The 15,931-nt window shown below is 50.1% G+C and overlaps 21 non-coding genes across 21 annotated transcripts; all 21 read right to left on the reverse strand.

The window, feature by feature from the left end:
• Positions 1 to 90: 90 nt before the first annotated feature.
• On the reverse strand, positions 91 to 163 carry Trnaa-agc (transfer RNA alanine (anticodon AGC)). Its single transcript has one exon. It is a non-coding gene; the product is annotated as a tRNA-Ala (tRNA).
• Positions 164 to 586: 423 nt separating this feature from the next.
• Trnaa-ugc (transfer RNA alanine (anticodon UGC)) lies at positions 587 to 659 on the reverse strand. The gene has a single exon. It is a non-coding gene; the product is annotated as a tRNA-Ala (tRNA).
• A 997-nt stretch (positions 660 to 1,656) lies between these two features.
• Trnaa-agc (transfer RNA alanine (anticodon AGC)) lies at positions 1,657 to 1,729 on the reverse strand. Its single transcript has one exon. It is a non-coding gene; the product is annotated as a tRNA-Ala (tRNA).
• Positions 1,730 to 2,152: 423 nt separating this feature from the next.
• Positions 2,153 to 2,225, reverse strand: Trnaa-ugc (transfer RNA alanine (anticodon UGC)). Its single transcript has one exon. It is a non-coding gene; the product is annotated as a tRNA-Ala (tRNA).
• Positions 2,226 to 3,222: 997 nt separating this feature from the next.
• Positions 3,223 to 3,295, reverse strand: Trnaa-agc (transfer RNA alanine (anticodon AGC)). Its single transcript has one exon. It is a non-coding gene; the product is annotated as a tRNA-Ala (tRNA).
• A 423-nt stretch (positions 3,296 to 3,718) lies between these two features.
• Positions 3,719 to 3,791, reverse strand: Trnaa-ugc (transfer RNA alanine (anticodon UGC)). The gene has a single exon. It is a non-coding gene; the product is annotated as a tRNA-Ala (tRNA).
• Positions 3,792 to 4,799: 1,008 nt separating this feature from the next.
• Trnaa-agc (transfer RNA alanine (anticodon AGC)) lies at positions 4,800 to 4,872 on the reverse strand. Its single transcript has one exon. It is a non-coding gene; the product is annotated as a tRNA-Ala (tRNA).
• Positions 4,873 to 5,295: 423 nt separating this feature from the next.
• Trnaa-ugc (transfer RNA alanine (anticodon UGC)) lies at positions 5,296 to 5,368 on the reverse strand. The gene has a single exon. It is a non-coding gene; the product is annotated as a tRNA-Ala (tRNA).
• Positions 5,369 to 6,365: 997 nt separating this feature from the next.
• On the reverse strand, positions 6,366 to 6,438 carry Trnaa-agc (transfer RNA alanine (anticodon AGC)). The gene has a single exon. It is a non-coding gene; the product is annotated as a tRNA-Ala (tRNA).
• A 423-nt stretch (positions 6,439 to 6,861) lies between these two features.
• On the reverse strand, positions 6,862 to 6,934 carry Trnaa-ugc (transfer RNA alanine (anticodon UGC)). The gene has a single exon. It is a non-coding gene; the product is annotated as a tRNA-Ala (tRNA).
• A 997-nt stretch (positions 6,935 to 7,931) lies between these two features.
• Positions 7,932 to 8,004, reverse strand: Trnaa-agc (transfer RNA alanine (anticodon AGC)). Its single transcript has one exon. It is a non-coding gene; the product is annotated as a tRNA-Ala (tRNA).
• Positions 8,005 to 8,427: 423 nt separating this feature from the next.
• On the reverse strand, positions 8,428 to 8,500 carry Trnaa-ugc (transfer RNA alanine (anticodon UGC)). Its single transcript has one exon. It is a non-coding gene; the product is annotated as a tRNA-Ala (tRNA).
• A 1,008-nt stretch (positions 8,501 to 9,508) lies between these two features.
• On the reverse strand, positions 9,509 to 9,581 carry Trnaa-agc (transfer RNA alanine (anticodon AGC)). The gene has a single exon. It is a non-coding gene; the product is annotated as a tRNA-Ala (tRNA).
• Positions 9,582 to 10,004: 423 nt separating this feature from the next.
• Trnaa-ugc (transfer RNA alanine (anticodon UGC)) lies at positions 10,005 to 10,077 on the reverse strand. The gene has a single exon. It is a non-coding gene; the product is annotated as a tRNA-Ala (tRNA).
• A 1,008-nt stretch (positions 10,078 to 11,085) lies between these two features.
• Trnaa-agc (transfer RNA alanine (anticodon AGC)) lies at positions 11,086 to 11,158 on the reverse strand. Its single transcript has one exon. It is a non-coding gene; the product is annotated as a tRNA-Ala (tRNA).
• Positions 11,159 to 11,581: 423 nt separating this feature from the next.
• On the reverse strand, positions 11,582 to 11,654 carry Trnaa-ugc (transfer RNA alanine (anticodon UGC)). The gene has a single exon. It is a non-coding gene; the product is annotated as a tRNA-Ala (tRNA).
• A 997-nt stretch (positions 11,655 to 12,651) lies between these two features.
• Positions 12,652 to 12,724, reverse strand: Trnaa-agc (transfer RNA alanine (anticodon AGC)). Its single transcript has one exon. It is a non-coding gene; the product is annotated as a tRNA-Ala (tRNA).
• A 423-nt stretch (positions 12,725 to 13,147) lies between these two features.
• Positions 13,148 to 13,220, reverse strand: Trnaa-ugc (transfer RNA alanine (anticodon UGC)). The gene has a single exon. It is a non-coding gene; the product is annotated as a tRNA-Ala (tRNA).
• Positions 13,221 to 14,228: 1,008 nt separating this feature from the next.
• Positions 14,229 to 14,301, reverse strand: Trnaa-agc (transfer RNA alanine (anticodon AGC)). The gene has a single exon. It is a non-coding gene; the product is annotated as a tRNA-Ala (tRNA).
• A 423-nt stretch (positions 14,302 to 14,724) lies between these two features.
• Positions 14,725 to 14,797, reverse strand: Trnaa-ugc (transfer RNA alanine (anticodon UGC)). Its single transcript has one exon. It is a non-coding gene; the product is annotated as a tRNA-Ala (tRNA).
• A 1,008-nt stretch (positions 14,798 to 15,805) lies between these two features.
• Trnaa-agc (transfer RNA alanine (anticodon AGC)) lies at positions 15,806 to 15,878 on the reverse strand. Its single transcript has one exon. It is a non-coding gene; the product is annotated as a tRNA-Ala (tRNA).
• Between the last annotated feature and the right edge of the window lie 53 nt (positions 15,879 to 15,931).

Here is a 15,931-nt window from a genome sequence, read left to right on the forward strand (position 1 = left end):
GCTAATCGTTCGCTCGTATCTGCCTAGACACATTCGCTGGCTGTGAATTATTTGCATGGCAGTGTGCGCATGTTGGTGTGTTAAAAATTCTGGAGACGCTGGGTATCGATCCCAGTACCTCTCGCATGCTAAGCGAGCGCTCTACCATCTGAGCTACGCCCCCTGATGACGGATAGTGCTACATACAACCATATCAATATCACAGACCCTTGCACTCCCATTATTCCGCAGACAAACACTACTCTCAATGTGTCCGTGAGGGTGTCTTTCAGGTTTCCTGCATTCTGTATCGAATCGTAGTTGGCCAAAATTAAAGTGGCACGCACAACGTCGAAAATAGCGTTCGGCCACCGCTCTGAGTAAGACGAACGTGTTGTCCACACTCTAGACTTCATTGAGGTTAGGCCGTTATACCTAAGATAGATTTGCACTCGATGACACCTCGACAACAGCCGGTCCTCACATTCACGTCTTGCTCTCCTTACGTCAGTATACATCATATGAGTCTGTGAGGCTGGCTTTGCAACATCTTGCGTGTCTTTAGGCTCGCCGCGACCAACACTTACCATGCACTGTCCACAAAACATGGAGGCGCCGGGGCTTGAACCCGGGACCTTTCACATGCAAAGCGAACGCTCTACCAACTGAGCTACGCCCCCAAGCGCAACAAAGATGCGCTGTTTTCCATCCTTTGCTACTCTGATGTGCGCGGACATGATGGTTGGTTGGTTCATAGGGGCGAAGGGACCAGTGTACAAAGGCGCGATCACGTTCATATGCACAAGAGTTCCAAGTAGTTTCGATGCTCTGGTATTACGACTACAAATTCCGTCTGTATTTAACGTCTTAAATTGAAAGGACAGTCACAAATTGCTCCGTTTTCACTCCATGTCGACAATCACACAGCGCCTGAGGTAACAAGCACATCTGAAGCCCCATTGTGCACTCGACTGTTGATGCCAACTCACTGCCTCGCACTTTACTACTGTGTACCACTCTTGTCGTCCAACTGCAAAAGACTGAGCCACAACAAGTTTCCGCGTCTCCATTGCACTGCGCAAACTACGAAACGCTCCCCAAACATTGCACTCACCTATGCAGACGACTTTTCCGACTTTACACGACGCTCACGCTAGTGACAGCCTTATTTAGAGCTTGACGTCGCGCCCAAGCGAGTGAGCACATTTCGCCTACGGCTTAGGCCGCCCAACTAGTGTGGCTGCTCGGTCTCTGCAGGCAGCGAGGAGCTGCAAACTTCCCGTGTTCGCGCCTATGTCACCTCCGCTTGCTTGTCAGAGACAGAGTGTCGCAAAACATACAACTCACTCCATGAATTGATTGCTACGGCATCTGTCATCAGCAGTCACAACTAGCAACACCAGTAGCAGCCGACTGCACGTAAAGAATGGGAATGTGCAGTGGGATTTTTGTGAACTCGGCGCAAGGCAGATCTTTCCGACATAGGTTTGAGAATCTTAAGGGAAGACTTGTACTGGTTCTAAATTAAGTATAGGGCTGGGAGGAGGGTGCTTCCTGCGCGTAACAGCACGCTTGCCAATTGTGGCTGCTAATCGTTCGCTCGTATCTGCCTAGACACATTCGCTGGCTGTGAATTATTTGCATGGCAGTGTGCGCATGTTGGTGTGTTAAAAATTCTGGAGACGCTGGGTATCGATCCCAGTACCCCTCGCATGCTAAGCGAGCGCTCTACCATCTGAGCTACGCCCCCTGATGACGGATAGTGCTACATACAACCATATCAATATCACAGACCCTTGCACTCCCATTATTCCGCAGACAAACACTACTCTCAATGTGTCCGTGAGGGTGTCTTTCAGGTTTCCTGCATTCTGTATCGAATCGTAGTTGGCCAAAATTAAAGTGGCACGCACAACGTCGAAAATAGCGTTCGGCCACCGCTCTGAGTAAGACGAACGTGTTGTCCACACTCTAGACTTCATTGAGGTTAGGCCGTTATACCTAAGATAGATTTGCACTCGATGACACCTCGACAACAGCCGGTCCTCACATTCACGTCTTGCTCTCCTTACGTCAGTATACATCATATGAGTCTGTGAGGCTGGCTTTGCAACATCTTGCGTGTCTTTAGGCTCGCCGCGACCAACACTTACCATGCACTGTCCACAAAACATGGAGGCGCCGGGGCTTGAACCCGGGACCTTTCACATGCAAAGCGAACGCTCTACCAACTGAGCTACGCCCCCAAGCGCAACAAAGATGCGCTGTTTTCCATCCTTTGCTACTCTGATGTGCGCGGACATGATGGTTGGTTGGTTCATAGGGGCGAAGGGACCAGTGTACAAAGGCGCGATCACGTTCATATGCACAAGAGTTCCAAGTAGTTTCGATGCTCTGGTATTACGACTACAAATTCCGTCTGTATTTAACGTCTTAAATTGAAAGGACAGTCACAAATTGCTCCGTTTTCACTCCATGTCGACAATCACACAGCGCCTGAGGTAACAAGCACATCTGAAGCCCCATTGTGCACTCGACTGTTGATGCCAACTCACTGCCTCGCACTTTACTACTGTGTACCACTCTTGTCGTCCAACTGCAAAAGACTGAGCCACAACAAGTTTCCGCGTCTCCATTGCACTGCGCAAACTACGAAACGCTCCCCAAACATTGCACTCACCTATGCAGACGACTTTTCCGACTTTACACGACGCTCACGCTAGTGACAGCCTTATTTAGAGCTTGACGTCGCGCCCAAGCGAGTGAGCACATTTCGCCTACGGCTTAGGCCGCCCAACTAGTGTGGCTGCTCGGTCTCTGCAGGCAGCGAGGAGCTGCAAACTTCCCGTGTTCGCGCCTATGTCACCTCCGCTTGCTTGTCAGAGACAGAGTGTCGCAAAACATACAACTCACTCCATGAATTGATTGCTACGGCATCTGTCATCAGCAGTCACAACTAGCAACACCAGTAGCAGCCGACTGCACGTAAAGAATGGGAATGTGCAGTGGGATTTTTGTGAACTCGGCGCAAGGCAGATCTTTCCGACATAGGTTTGAGAATCTTAAGGGAAGACTTGTACTGGTTCTAAATTAAGTATAGGGCTGGGAGGAGGGTGCTTCCTGCGCGTAACAGCACGCTTGCCAATTGTGGCTGCTAATCGTTCGCTCGTATCTGCCTAGACACATTCGCTGGCTGTGAATTATTTGCATGGCAGTGTGCGCATGTTGGTGTGTTAAAAATTCTGGAGACGCTGGGTATCGATCCCAGTACCTCTCGCATGCTAAGCGAGCGCTCTACCATCTGAGCTACGCCCCCTGATGACGGATAGTGCTACATACAACCATATCAATATCACAGACCCTTGCACTCCCATTATTCCGCAGACAAACACTACTCTCAATGTGTCCGTGAGGGTGTCTTTCAGGTTTCCTGCATTCTGTATCGAATCGTAGTTGGCCAAAATTAAAGTGGCACGCACAACGTCGAAAATAGCGTTCGGCCACCGCTCTGAGTAAGACGAACGTGTTGTCCACACTCTAGACTTCATTGAGGTTAGGCCGTTATACCTAAGATAGATTTGCACTCGATGACACCTCGACAACAGCCGGTCCTCACATTCACGTCTTGCTCTCCTTACGTCAGTATACATCATATGAGTCTGTGAGGCTGGCTTTGCAACATCTAGCGTGTCTTTAGGCTCGCCGCGACCAACACTTACCATGCACTGTCCACAAAACATGGAGGCGCCGGGGCTTGAACCCGGGACCTTTCACATGCAAAGCGAACGCTCTACCAACTGAGCTACGCCCCCAAGCGCAACAAAGATGCGCTGTTTTCCATCCTTTGCTACTCTGATGTGCGCGGACATGATGGTTGGTTGGTTCATAGGGGCGAAGGGACCAGTGTACAAAGGCGCGATCACGTTCATATGCACAAGAGTTCCAAGTAGTTTCGATGCTCTGGTATTACGACTACAAATTCCGTCTGTATTTAACGTCTTAAATTGAAAGGACAGTCACAAATTGCTCCGTTTTCACTCCATGTCGACAATCACACAGCGCCTGAGGTAACAAGCACATCTGAAGCCCCATTGTGCACTCGACTGTTGATGCCAACTCACTGCCTCGCACTTTACTACTGTGTACCACTCTTGTCGTCCAACTGCAAAAGACTGAGCCACAACAAGTTTCCGCGTCTCCATTGCACTGCGCAAACTACGAAACGCTCCCCAAACATTGCACTCACCTATGCAGACGACTTTTCCGACTTTACACGACGCTCACGCAACGCTCACGCTAGTGACAGCCTTATTTAGAGCTTGACGTCGCGCCCAAGCGAGTGAGCACATTTCGCCTACGGCTTAGGCCGCCCAACTAGTGTGGCTGCTCGGTCTCTGCAGGCAGCGAGGAGCTGCAAACTTCCCGTGTTCGCGCCTATGTCACCTCCGCTTGCTTGTCAGAGACAGAGTGTCGCAAAACATACAACTCACTCCATGAATTGATTGCTACGGCATCTGTCATCAGCAGTCACAACTAGCAACACCAGTAGCAGCCGACTGCACGTAAAGAATGGGAATGTGCAGTGGGATTTTTGTGAACTCGGCGCAAGGCAGATCTTTCCGACATAGGTTTGAGAATCTTAAGGGAAGACTTGTACTGGTTCTAAATTAAGTATAGGGCTGGGAGGAGGGTGCTTCCTGCGCGTAACAGCACGCTTGCCAATTGTGGCTGCTAATCGTTCGCTCGTATCTGCCTAGACACATTCGCTGGCTGTGAATTATTTGCATGGCAGTGTGCGCATGTTGGTGTGTTAAAAATTCTGGAGACGCTGGGTATCGATCCCAGTACCTCTCGCATGCTAAGCGAGCGCTCTACCATCTGAGCTACGCCCCCTGATGACGGATAGTGCTACATACAACCATATCAATATCACAGACCCTTGCACTCCCATTATTCCGCAGACAAACACTACTCTCAATGTGTCCGTGAGGGTGTCTTTCAGGTTTCCTGCATTCTGTATCGAATCGTAGTTGGCCAAAATTAAAGTGGCACGCACAACGTCGAAAATAGCGTTCGGCCACCGCTCTGAGTAAGACGAACGTGTTGTCCACACTCTAGACTTCATTGAGGTTAGGCCGTTATACCTAAGATAGATTTGCACTCGATGACACCTCGACAACAGCCGGTCCTCACATTCACGTCTTGCTCTCCTTACGTCAGTATACATCATATGAGTCTGTGAGGCTGGCTTTGCAACATCTTGCGTGTCTTTAGGCTCGCCGCGACCAACACTTACCATGCACTGTCCACAAAACATGGAGGCGCCGGGGCTTGAACCCGGGACCTTTCACATGCAAAGCGAACGCTCTACCAACTGAGCTACGCCCCCAAGCGCAACAAAGATGCGCTGTTTTCCATCCTTTGCTACTCTGATGTGCGCGGACATGATGGTTGGTTGGTTCATAGGGGCGAAGGGACCAGTGTACAAAGGCGCGATCACGTTCATATGCACAAGAGTTCCAAGTAGTTTCGATGCTCTGGTATTACGACTACAAATTCCGTCTGTATTTAACGTCTTAAATTGAAAGGACAGTCACAAATTGCTCCGTTTTCACTCCATGTCGACAATCACACAGCGCCTGAGGTAACAAGCACATCTGAAGCCCCATTGTGCACTCGACTGTTGATGCCAACTCACTGCCTCGCACTTTACTACTGTGTACCACTCTTGTCGTCCAACTGCAAAAGACTGAGCCACAACAAGTTTCCGCGTCTCCATTGCACTGCGCAAACTACGAAACGCTCCCCAAACATTGCACTCACCTATGCAGACGACTTTTCCGACTTTACACGACGCTCACGCTAGTGACAGCCTTATTTAGAGCTTGACGTCGCGCCCAAGCGAGTGAGCACATTTCGCCTACGGCTTAGGCCGCCCAACTAGTGTGGCTGCTCGGTCTCTGCAGGCAGCGAGGAGCTGCAAACTTCCCGTGTTCGCGCCTATGTCACCTCCGCTTGCTTGTCAGAGACAGAGTGTCGCAAAACATACAACTCACTCCATGAATTGATTGCTACGGCATCTGTCATCAGCAGTCACAACTAGCAACACCAGTAGCAGCCGACTGCACGTAAAGAATGGGAATGTGCAGTGGGATTTTTGTGAACTCGGCGCAAGGCAGATCTTTCCGACATAGGTTTGAGAATCTTAAGGGAAGACTTGTACTGGTTCTAAATTAAGTATAGGGCTGGGAGGAGGGTGCTTCCTGCGCGTAACAGCACGCTTGCCAATTGTGGCTGCTAATCGTTCGCTCGTATCTGCCTAGACACATTCGCTGGCTGTGAATTATTTGCATGGCAGTGTGCGCATGTTGGTGTGTTAAAAATTCTGGAGACGCTGGGTATCGATCCCAGTACCTCTCGCATGCTAAGCGAGCGCTCTACCATCTGAGCTACGCCCCCTGATGACGGATAGTGCTACATACAACCATATCAATATCACAGACCCTTGCACTCCCATTATTCCGCAGACAAACACTACTCTCAATGTGTCCGTGAGGGTGTCTTTCAGGTTTCCTGCATTCTGTATCGAATCGTAGTTGGCCAAAATTAAAGTGGCACGCACAACGTCGAAAATAGCGTTCGGCCACCGCTCTGAGTAAGACGAACGTGTTGTCCACACTCTAGACTTCATTGAGGTTAGGCCGTTATACCTAAGATAGATTTGCACTCGATGACACCTCGACAACAGCCGGTCCTCACATTCACGTCTTGCTCTCCTTACGTCAGTATACATCATATGAGTCTGTGAGGCTGGCTTTGCAACATCTAGCGTGTCTTTAGGCTCGCCGCGACCAACACTTACCATGCACTGTCCACAAAACATGGAGGCGCCGGGGCTTGAACCCGGGACCTTTCACATGCAAAGCGAACGCTCTACCAACTGAGCTACGCCCCCAAGCGCAACAAAGATGCGCTGTTTTCCATCCTTTGCTACTCTGATGTGCGCGGACATGATGGTTGGTTGGTTCATAGGGGCGAAGGGACCAGTGTACAAAGGCGCGATCACGTTCATATGCACAAGAGTTCCAAGTAGTTTCGATGCTCTGGTATTACGACTACAAATTCCGTCTGTATTTAACGTCTTAAATTGAAAGGACAGTCACAAATTGCTCCGTTTTCACTCCATGTCGACAATCACACAGCGCCTGAGGTAACAAGCACATCTGAAGCCCCATTGTGCACTCGACTGTTGATGCCAACTCACTGCCTCGCACTTTACTACTGTGTACCACTCTTGTCGTCCAACTGCAAAAGACTGAGCCACAACAAGTTTCCGCGTCTCCATTGCACTGCGCAAACTACGAAACGCTCCCCAAACATTGCACTCACCTATGCAGACGACTTTTCCGACTTTACACGACGCTCACGCTAGTGACAGCCTTATTTAGAGCTTGACGTCGCGCCCAAGCGAGTGAGCACATTTCGCCTACGGCTTAGGCCGCCCAACTAGTGTGGCTGCTCGGTCTCTGCAGGCAGCGAGGAGCTGCAAACTTCCCGTGTTCGCGCCTATGTCACCTCCGCTTGCTTGTCAGAGACAGAGTGTCGCAAAACATACAACTCACTCCATGAATTGATTGCTACGGCATCTGTCATCAGCAGTCACAACTAGCAACACCAGTAGCAGCCGACTGCACGTAAAGAATGGGAATGTGCAGTGGGATTTTTGTGAACTCGGCGCAAGGCAGATCTTTCCGACATAGGTTTGAGAATCTTAAGGGAAGACTTGTACTGGTTCTAAATTAAGTATAGGGCTGGGAGGAGGGTGCTTCCTGCGCGTAACAGCACGCTTGCCAATTGTGGCTGCTAATCGTTCGCTCGTATCTGCCTAGACACATTCGCTGGCTGTGAATTATTTGCATGGCAGTGTGCGCATGTTGGTGTGTTAAAAATTCTGGAGACGCTGGGTATCGATCCCAGTACCTCTCGCATGCTAAGCGAGCGCTCTACCATCTGAGCTACGCCCCCTGATGACGGATAGTGCTACATACAACCATATCAATATCACAGACCCTTGCACTCCCATTATTCCGCAGACAAACACTACTCTCAATGTGTCCGTGAGGGTGTCTTTCAGGTTTCCTGCATTCTGTATCGAATCGTAGTTGGCCAAAATTAAAGTGGCACGCACAACGTCGAAAATAGCGTTCGGCCACCGCTCTGAGTAAGACGAACGTGTTGTCCACACTCTAGACTTCATTGAGGTTAGGCCGTTATACCTAAGATAGATTTGCACTCGATGACACCTCGACAACAGCCGGTCCTCACATTCACGTCTTGCTCTCCTTACGTCAGTATACATCATATGAGTCTGTGAGGCTGGCTTTGCAACATCTAGCGTGTCTTTAGGCTCGCCGCGACCAACACTTACCATGCACTGTCCACAAAACATGGAGGCGCCGGGGCTTGAACCCGGGACCTTTCACATGCAAAGCGAACGCTCTACCAACTGAGCTACGCCCCCAAGCGCAACAAAGATGCGCTGTTTTCCATCCTTTGCTACTCTGATGTGCGCGGACATGATGGTTGGTTGGTTCATAGGGGCGAAGGGACCAGTGTACAAAGGCGCGATCACGTTCATATGCACAAGAGTTCCAAGTAGTTTCGATGCTCTGGTATTACGACTACAAATTCCGTCTGTATTTAACGTCTTAAATTGAAAGGACAGTCACAAATTGCTCCGTTTTCACTCCATGTCGACAATCACACAGCGCCTGAGGTAACAAGCACATCTGAAGCCCCATTGTGCACTCGACTGTTGATGCCAACTCACTGCCTCGCACTTTACTACTGTGTACCACTCTTGTCGTCCAACTGCAAAAGACTGAGCCACAACAAGTTTCCGCGTCTCCATTGCACTGCGCAAACTACGAAACGCTCCCCAAACATTGCACTCACCTATGCAGACGACTTTTCCGACTTTTCACGACGCTCACGCAACGCTCACGCTAGTGACAGCTTTATTTAGAGCTTGACGTCGCGCCCAAGCGAGTGAGCACATTTCGCCTACGGCTTAGGCCGCCCAACTAGTGTGGCTGCTCGGTCTCTGCAGGCAGCGAGGAGCTGCAAACTTCCCGTGTTCGCGCCTATGTCACCTCCGCTTGCTTGTCAGAGACAGAGTGTCGCAAAACATACAACTCACTCCATGAATTGATTGCTACGGCATCTGTCATCAGCAGTCACAACTAGCAACACCAGTAGCAGCCGACTGCACGTAAAGAATGGGAATGTGCAGTGGGATTTTTGTGAACTCGGCGCAAGGCAGATCTTTCCGACATAGGTTTGAGAATCTTAAGGGAAGACTTGTACTGGTTCTAAATTAAGTATAGGGCTGGGAGGAGGGTGCTTCCTGCGCGTAACAGCACGCTTGCCAATTGTGGCTGCTAATCGTTCGCTCGTATCTGCCTAGACACATTCGCTGGCTGTGAATTATTTGCATGGCAGTGTGCGCATGTTGGTGTGTTAAAAATTCTGGAGACGCTGGGTATCGATCCCAGTACCTCTCGCATGCTAAGCGAGCGCTCTACCATCTGAGCTACGCCCCCTGATGACGGATAGTGCTACATACAACCATATCAATATCACAGACCCTTGCACTCCCATTATTCCGCAGACAAACACTACTCTCAATGTGTCCGTGAGGGTGTCTTTCAGGTTTCCTGCATTCTGTATCGAATCGTAGTTGGCCAAAATTAAAGTGGCACGCACAACGTCGAAAATAGCGTTCGGCCACCGCTCTGAGTAAGACGAACGTGTTGTCCACACTCTAGACTTCATTGAGGTTAGGCCGTTATACCTAAGATAGATTTGCACTCGATGACACCTCGACAACAGCCGGTCCTCACATTCACGTCTTGCTCTCCTTACGTCAGTATACATCATATGAGTCTGTGAGGCTGGCTTTGCAACATCTTGCGTGTCTTTAGGCTCGCCGCGACCAACACTTACCATGCACTGTCCACAAAACATGGAGGCGCCGGGGCTTGAACCCGGGACCTTTCACATGCAAAGCGAACGCTCTACCAACTGAGCTACGCCCCCAAGCGCAACAAAGATGCGCTGTTTTCCATCCTTTGCTACTCTGATGTGCGCGGACATGATGGTTGGTTGGTTCATAGGGGCGAAGGGACCAGTGTACAAAGGCGCGATCACGTTCATATGCACAAGAGTTCCAAGTAGTTTCGATGCTCTGGTATTACGACTACAAATTCCGTCTGTATTTAACGTCTTAAATTGAAAGGACAGTCACAAATTGCTCCGTTTTCACTCCATGTCGACAATCACACAGCGCCTGAGGTAACAAGCACATCTGAAGCCCCATTGTGCACTCGACTGTTGATGCCAACTCACTGCCTCGCACTTTACTACTGTGTACCACTCTTGTCGTCCAACTGCAAAAGACTGAGCCACAACAAGTTTCCGCGTCTCCATTGCACTGCGCAAACTACGAAACGCTCCCCAAACATTGCACTCACCTATGCAGACGACTTTTCCGACTTTACACGACGCTCACGCAACGCTCACGCTAGTGACAGCCTTATTTAGAGCTTGACGTCGCGCCCAAGCGAGTGAGCACATTTCGCCTACGGCTTAGGCCGCCCAACTAGTGAGGCTGCTCGGTCTCTGCAGGCAGCGAGGAGCTGCAAACTTCCCGTGTTCGCGCCTATGTCACCTCCGCTTGCTTGTCAGAGACAGAGTGTCGCAAAACATACAACTCACTCCATGAATTGATTGCTACGGCATCTGTCATCAGCAGTCACAACTAGCAACACCAGTAGCAGCCGACTGCACGTAAAGAATGGGAATGTGCAGTGGGATTTTTGTGAACTCGGCGCAAGGCAGATCTTTCCGACATAGGTTTGAGAATCTTAAGGGAAGACTTGTACTGGTTCTAAATTAAGTATAGGGCTGGGAGGAGGGTGCTTCCTGCGCGTAACAGCACGCTTGCCAATTGTGGCTGCTAATCGTTCGCTCGTATCTGCCTAGACACATTCGCTGGCTGTGAATTATTTGCATGGCAGTGTGCGCATGTTGGTGTGTTAAAAATTCTGGAGACGCTGGGTATCGATCCCAGTACCTCTCGCATGCTAAGCGAGCGCTCTACCATCTGAGCTACGCCCCCTGATGACGGATAGTGCTACATACAACCATATCAATATCACAGACCCTTGCACTCCCATTATTCCGCAGACAAACACTACTCTCAATGTGTCCGTGAGGGTGTCTTTCAGGTTTCCTGCATTCTGTATCGAATCGTAGTTGGCCAAAATTAAAGTGGCACGCACAACGTCGAAAATAGCGTTCGGCCACCGCTCTGAGTAAGACGAACGTGTTGTCCACACTCTAGACTTCATTGAGGTTAGGCCGTTATACCTAAGATAGATTTGCACTCGATGACACCTCGACAACAGCCGGTCCTCACATTCACGTCTTGCTCTCCTTACGTCAGTATACATCATATGAGTCTGTGAGGCTGGCTTTGCAACATCTTGCGTGTCTTTAGGCTCGCCGCAACCAACACTTACCATGCACTGTCCACAAAACATGGAGGCGCCGGGGCTTGAACCCGGGACCTTTCACATGCAAAGCGAACGCTCTACCAACTGAGCTACGCCCCCAAGCGCAACAAAGATGCGCTGTTTTCCATCCTTTGCTACTCTGATGTGCGCGGACATGATGGTTGGTTGGTTCATAGGGGCGAAGGGACCAGTGTACAAAGGCGCGATCACGTTCATATGCACAAGAGTTCCAAGTAGTTTCGATGCTCTGGTATTACGACTACAAATTCCGTCTGTATTTAACGTCTTAAATTGAAAGGACAGTCACAAATTGCTCCGTTTTCACTCCATGTCGACAATCACACAGCGCCTGAGGTAACAAGCACATCTGAAGCCCCATTGTGCACTCGACTGTTGATGCCAACTCACTGCCTCGCACTTTACTACTGTGTACCACTCTTGTCGTCCAACTGCAAAAGACTGAGCCACAACAAGTTTCCGCGTCTCCATTGCACTGCGCAAACTACGAAACGCTCCCCAAACATTGCACTCACCTATGCAGACGACTTTTCCGACTTTACACGACGCTCACGCTAGTGACAGCCTTATTTAGAGCTTGACGTCGCGCCCAAGCGAGTGAGCACATTTCGCCTACGGCTTAGGCCGCCCAACTAGTGTGGCTGCTCGGTCTCTGCAGGCAGCGAGGAGCTGCAAACTTCCCGTGTTCGCGCCTATGTCACCTCCGCTTGCTTGTCAGAGACAGAGTGTCGCAAAACATACAACTCACTCCATGAATTGATTGCTACGGCATCTGTCATCAGCAGTCACAACTAGCAACACCAGTAGCAGCCGACTGCACGTAAAGAATGGGAATGTGCAGTGGGATTTTTGTGAACTCGGCGCAAGGCAGATCTTTCCGACATAGGTTTGAGAATCTTAAGGGAAGACTTGTACTGGTTCTAAATTAAGTATAGGGCTGGGAGGAGGGTGCTTCCTGCGCGTAACAGCACGCTTGCCAATTGTGGCTGCTAATCGTTCGCTCGTATCTGCCTAGACACATTCGCTGGCTGTGAATTATTTGCATGGCAGTGTGCGCATGTTGGTGTGTTAAAAATTCTGGAGACGCTGGGTATCGATCCCAGTACCTCTCGCATGCTAAGCGAGCGCTCTACCATCTGAGCTACGCCCCCTGATGACGGATAGTGCTACATACAACCATATCAATATCACAGACCCTTGCACTCCCATTATTCCGCAGACAAACACTACTCTCAATGTGTCCGTGAGGGTGTCTTTCAGGTTTCCTGCATTCTGTATCGAATCGTAGTTGGCCAAAATTAAAGTGGCACGCACAACGTCGAAAATAGCGTTCGGCCACCGCTCTGAGTAAGACGAACGTGTTGTCCACACTCTAGACTTCATTGAGGTTAGGCCGTTATACCTAAGATAGATTTGCACTCGATGACACCTCGACAACAGCCGGTCCTCACATTCACGTCTTGCTCTCCTTACGTCAGTATACATCATATGAGTCTGTGAGGCTGGCTTTGCAACATCTAGCGTGTCTTTAGGCTCGCCGCGACCAACACTTACCATGCACTGTCCACAAAACATGGAGGCGCCGGGGCTTGAACCCGGGACCTTTCACATGCAAAGCGAACGCTCTACCAACTGAGCTACGCCCCCAAGCGCAACAAAGATGCGCTGTTTTCCATCCTTTGCTACTCTGATGTGCGCGGACATGATGGTTGGTTGGTTCATAGGGGCGAAGGGACCAGTGTACAAAGGCGCGATCACGTTCATATGCACAAGAGTTCCAAGTAGTTTCGATGCTCTGGTATTACGACTACAAATTCCGTCTGTATTTAACGTCTTAAATTGAAAGGACAGTCACAAATTGCTCCGTTTTCACTCCATGTCGACAATCACACAGCGCCTGAGGTAACAAGCACATCTGAAGCCCCATTGTGCACTCGACTGTTGATGCCAACTCACTGCCTCGCACTTTACTACTGTGTACCACTCTTGTCGTCCAACTGCAAAAGACTGAGCCACAACAAGTTTCCGCGTCTCCATTGCACTGCGCAAACTACGAAACGCTCCCCAAACATTGCACTCACCTATGCAGACGACTTTTCCGACTTTACACGACGCTCACGCAACGCTCACGCTAGTGACAGCCTTATTTAGAGCTTGACGTCGCGCCCAAGCGAGTGAGCACATTTCGCCTACGGCTTAGGCCGCCCAACTAGTGAGGCTGCTCGGTCTCTGCAGGCAGCGAGGAGCTGCAAACTTCCCGTGTTCGCGCCTATGTCACCTCCGCTTGCTTGTCAGAGACAGAGTGTCGCAAAACATACAACTCACTCCATGAATTGATTGCTACGGCATCTGTCATCAGCAGTCACAACTAGCAACACCAGTAGCAGCCGACTGCACGTAAAGAATGGGAATGTGCAGTGGGATTTTTGTGAACTCGGCGCAAGGCAGATCTTTCCGACATAGGTTTGAGAATCTTAAGGGAAGACTTGTACTGGTTCTAAATTAAGTATAGGGCTGGGAGGAGGGTGCTTCCTGCGCGTAACAGCACGCTTGCCAATTGTGGCTGCTAATCGTTCGCTCGTATCTGCCTAGACACATTCGCTGGCTGTGAATTATTTGCATGGCAGTGTGCGCATGTTGGTGTGTTAAAAATTCTGGAGACGCTGGGTATCGATCCCAGTACCTCTCGCATGCTAAGCGAGCGCTCTACCATCTGAGCTACGCCCCCTGATGACGGATAGTGCTACATACAACCATATCAATATCACAGACCCTTGCACTCCCATTATTCCGCAGACAAACACTACTCTCAATGTGTCCGTGAGGGTGTCTTTCAGGTTTCCTGCATTCTGTATCGAATCGTAGTTGGCCAAAATTAAAGTGGCACGCACAACGTCGAAAATAGCGTTCGGCCACCGCTCTGAGTAAGACGAACGTGTTGTCCACACTCTAGACTTCATTGAGGTTAGGCCGTTATACCTAAGATAGATTTGCACTCGATGACACCTCGACAACAGCCGGTCCTCACATTCACGTCTTGCTCTCCTTACGTCAGTATACATCATATGAGTCTGTGAGGCTGGCTTTGCAACATCTAGCGTGTCTTTAGGCTCGCCGCGACCAACACTTACCATGCACTGTCCACAAAACATGGAGGCGCCGGGGCTTGAACCCGGGACCTTTCACATGCAAAGCGAACGCTCTACCAACTGAGCTACGCCCCCAAGCGCAACAAAGATGCGCTGTTTTCCATCCTTTGCTACTCTGATGTGCGCGGACATGATGGTTGGTTGGTTCATAGGGGCGAAGGGACCAGTGTACAAAGGCGCGATCACGTTCATATGCACAAGAGTTCCAAGTAGTTTCGATGCTCTGGTATTACGACTACAAATTCCGTCTGTATTTAACGTCTTAAATTGAAAGGACAGTCACAAATTGCTCCGTTTTCACTCCATGTCGACAATCACACAGCGCCTGAGGTAACAAGCACATCTGAAGCCCCATTGTGCACTCGACTGTTGATGCCAACTCACTGCCTCGCACTTTACTACTGTGTACCACTCTTGTCGTCCAACTGCAAAAGACTGAGCCACAACAAGTTTCCGCGTCTCCATTGCACTGCGCAAACTACGAAACGCTCCCCAAACATTGCACTCACCTATGCAGACGACTTTTCCGACTTTTCACGACGCTCACGCAACGCTCACGCTAGTGACAGCCTTATTTAGAGCTTGACGTCGCGCCCAAGCGAGTGAGCACATTTCGCCTACGGCTTAGGCCGCCCAACTAGTGTGGCTGCTCGGTCTCTGCAGGCAGCGAGGAGCTGCAAACTTCCCGTGTTCGCGCCTATGTCACCTCCGCTTGCTTGTCAGAGACAGAGTGTCGCAAAACATACAACTCACTCCATGAATTGATTGCTACGGCATCTGTCATCAGCAGTCACAACTAGCAACACCAGTAGCAGCCGACTGCACGTAAAGAATGGGAATGTGCAGTGGGATTTTTGTGAACTCGGCGCAAGGCAGATCTTTCCGACATAGGTTTGAGAATCTTAAGGGAAGACTTGTACTGGTTCTAAATTAAGTATAGGGCTGGGAGGAGGGTGCTTCCTGCGCGTAACAGCACGCTTGCCAATTGTGGCTGCTAATCGTTCGCTCGTATCTGCCTAGACACATTCGCTGGCTGTGAATTATTTGCATGGCAGTGTGCGCATGTTGGTGTGTTAAAAATTCTGGAGACGCTGGGTATCGATCCCAGTACCTCTCGCATGCTAAGCGAGCGCTCTACCATCTGAGCTACGCCCCCTGATGACGGATAGTGCTACATACAACCATATCAATATCACAGACCCTTGCACT

Source organism: Schistocerca cancellata, unplaced genomic scaffold, assembly GCF_023864275.1.
Source record: "Schistocerca cancellata isolate TAMUIC-IGC-003103 unplaced genomic scaffold, iqSchCanc2.1 HiC_scaffold_939, whole genome shotgun sequence".
Lineage (NCBI taxonomy): Eukaryota > Metazoa > Arthropoda > Insecta > Orthoptera > Acrididae > Schistocerca > Schistocerca cancellata.